General features: G+C 43.9%; 1 protein-coding gene across 2 annotated transcripts in view; it reads left to right on the forward strand.

Annotated features, from left to right (window-relative positions):
* Positions 1 to 244: 244 nt before the first annotated feature.
* Tmem117 (transmembrane protein 117) overlaps positions 245 to 3,115 on the forward strand; it is a 533,134-nt gene continuing 530,263 nt past the window's right edge. The window contains exon 1 of one of the 2 annotated variants that reach the window (XM_023723617.1): positions 245 to 300. The gene's annotated coding sequence lies outside the window, so the exon portion shown is untranslated. The remainder of the gene's footprint in view (positions 301 to 3,115) is intronic. The other variant, XM_004638584.2, reaches the window with a different exon arrangement.

The following is a 3,115-nucleotide window of genomic DNA, read 5'->3' on the forward strand; positions in this document are numbered from 1 at the left end:
GCCCCCCGCGCCCCCAGGACAAGGCCCGGGAGGCGGGAGCCGCGCGCGCGAGGAGCAGCAGCCACAGCCTCCCGCCTCCCGGCGCAGCCCGGTACCGCGGCGCCGCCCGGGCGGACCTTGAACTTTCTACGCCTCAGTGATTCCTAGGACGGGGCCGCCCGCCCGAGAGCCGGGTTCTGCGCAGGAAAGAGCAGCCGCCGCTCCAGGGGGCGTCCTTTCCAGAAGGGCTGGATGTTTGCTAACTTCCTCGCAGTGCGAGCCTTTTCCAGTTTCTGTTTTGAACGGTGGCACCGGCTGCGAGTGAGTCTGACCCCTGGGGTAGCCTTGGTGCTGGCGCCCTGCGCTCTGTGGAGCATCGCGTGCGTGTGTGCCCACGTGTGTGTGCTTGCGTGAGTGTATGTGCTTGTGTGTGCGCGGGTGTGATGGGAGTAAACACCCCCTGCTGACTTTGGGCTTTATGTATGTCTATGTCATGGGCACCTCAAAGGGATAAGCAATGAGTAAAACTATGGTGCACGCAAACCCGTGCAATTTCCTCTTCATTACGAATTGTCACAATCCCAGAACGACTGTCAGAAGCTTTTAGGATTTTGTTTTGACTTCAGAAATAAGTTCAATCCATTTATTGAATGTATACAGTATATAGTACAAGAAATCCTGTAAAATCCATCAACTGTAAAATACTGACTTTTTAATGCTGTGGATATACTTTCTAACTTATTTTATCGGTTTAAAATCGTTTAGGAATTTTGACATTTTCCTTCATCTAATACTTGTGATCAGAAACCTGTATCTGTCAGTCTTATTTAATTTGCTTGTTTAAATTGCTGATCATCTTAGAAACCACCTCAGACATACTTCATGCATTCAATATTGTCTTCTCTGGCATTGTCTTTAGAGTTTGACCATGGCAACCCATTCTTTATCATAAACAGATGCTACTGAGGAGAGCCACACATTTTTAAAGATTACATGGATGATTTATTTTATTACATTACAGAGTTAATCAATATTTTGCTATTTCACTGGCAAGCTGGCTTTAGGAGGACCTCTTGGCCTGCTTTACTTTTGGGTTTTGTTTTAAAAACTTGCTTTGTTTGTTCCAAAGACTACAGGATAAAAACAAGGGAAGAAACCCACTCAGGGGTGAAACAAGGTGAAGATAAACTCCAGGAAGTGATTTATGGATTTGATCCTCTAAATTAGCGAGGGTACCACAAACACCATCCTGGTATCTATGCAGAGCCACTTATGGTGGTTTCATCGATGGACTTAAAAGGTTGCTTTTTATTTAAAAGGTTGTGTGGTCTTCTGTATTGGACAAAGAGTTCCAACTTCTGTTATTATAGCTGTCTGCGTTTTTTAAAACGTGTATTAAGTGCTTGGATTATGTAAAATGATATACATCTTCGTGTCTGTCTTTATATAACAGTGGAAGGTACTATACTAAGAACTATCCTTACTGTAGGTCCAGCAGAATGTATGTATATCTGATTTATCTGCTTTTAAAAACTCATTTCTCCTTGTACAGATGTGGACTACTCATTGTCCAGTCTGCAGTCCCTGGAATGGAATCTTAAGTGTTTTTCCTCTCCCAAGGCCAATCTGTTATCTGCTCATCATCCATATTTCTGTTTATTCATTATCAGCAGGTTCTTCTTGAGTTCCACTAGGAACAAGTCATCATCTAATGCTTATTCTTATCTCTTTCCCATAGAAGCTTTATCCTATGCTTTGTATTTCACAGTTGAAAAGAAAATAGTAATTAAAATGGTAAGTTTAGTGTTATACAGAGGTAGCTGCGCCTGTCTCTCTTGGTTGTAGTTGTATGACCTTGGGCATCTTATAACTTGTCTAAGTCTTAATTTCTTGTAAATACATAGCCACTAGAAGGGTGAATTGAGATAATATGTGAGAAGCACATTCCAGTGGTGTGGCACCTAAGCAGCACCCACACATGTTGACACGAGGGTGACGCCTACATCTGTGGTGCTGTATCCCTGTTGCTCCCAGGCTATCCAGTCCCCACTTCAGAGAGTGGCGGATCCGGTCTGGATTTGGACTGTGGCAAGGCTGCGTTTGCATCCGGTCCCTCAGTCTGTTCCCAGATGGAGCTGTTGACGCTGCCGTGACTTGGGTCTTGCTTAGTAACTGCGCCTCTTACCTGCAAACAACTTCCTCATGAGCTTCCCTGCTTCCACTCCTTGCCCTTCTGGGCAGTATTTTGATTGGCAAAGTGGTCCTTCGCTTCTTCATTTTTGTTTTACATGTGCATACTATGCAGAGACGATCTTGTCCTGGGGAGTTGGAACTCGGATGCAACACACCTTAATTCTTTTATCCCCCCCTTTTTCTTCTCTCCATCTCTTGGTTCCCCTTCCATTTGCAAAAAAATCTCTCTGTTTTGTATTTTTAAACTTTTATTTTGCTTTAATTTTTATTTATGCTTCGTGTTTCTCTCACAGTGAAAGCCCAAGTATGTACGGTGGCCTGGAAGGTCTGATTCCAGCAAATTCTCCCTTTGGACGCCATTGTTTTCATGTTCCCCTGGATCCAACATCACCTAGCCACACGAGCTTCTTGGCATGCCCATGAGTGCACTACCTGCATGCCTGCGCAGCCGTAGTAATTCCTGGATCCCCACCGCCCATGCGTGCTTGCCTGCCACTGCTCCCTTGTTATGACACCTGCCACCTCCTGACTCCTCATATTCCGTTAACTTTTCCTTGCTCTGATAGTCTTTGTCAAATCTCTGGAGTACTGCGCACATAAGTTGTATCTGTTTGTTCCCCTCAATGAAATGAGCAAATATCTGGATAATTAATGGCCTTATTATTCAGTCTCCTCTCTTTGTTTTTTATTTTATTTTAATTAATTAATTTTTTGTGTATTTGGTACGGGGTCTCACTATGCAGTTCGGACTCATAGTGATCCTCCTGTTTTCAGTCTCCCCAGCACTGGGATTATATGTTTTTTTTATTTCAAAGAGAATAAAAAAATGATAGATAAAACATTAGAAATAATACAGAATTGGGCCGGGGAGATGGCTCAGTGGAATAAGCGCTTCCCTAGCAAGCACAAGGGCCTGAGTTCAATCCCCAGTTCTGAAAAAAAA

The sequence above is a fragment of the Octodon degus genome, unplaced genomic scaffold, assembly GCF_000260255.1.
Source record: "Octodon degus isolate 3935 unplaced genomic scaffold, OctDeg1.0 scaffold00100, whole genome shotgun sequence".
Lineage (NCBI taxonomy): Eukaryota > Metazoa > Chordata > Mammalia > Rodentia > Octodontidae > Octodon > Octodon degus.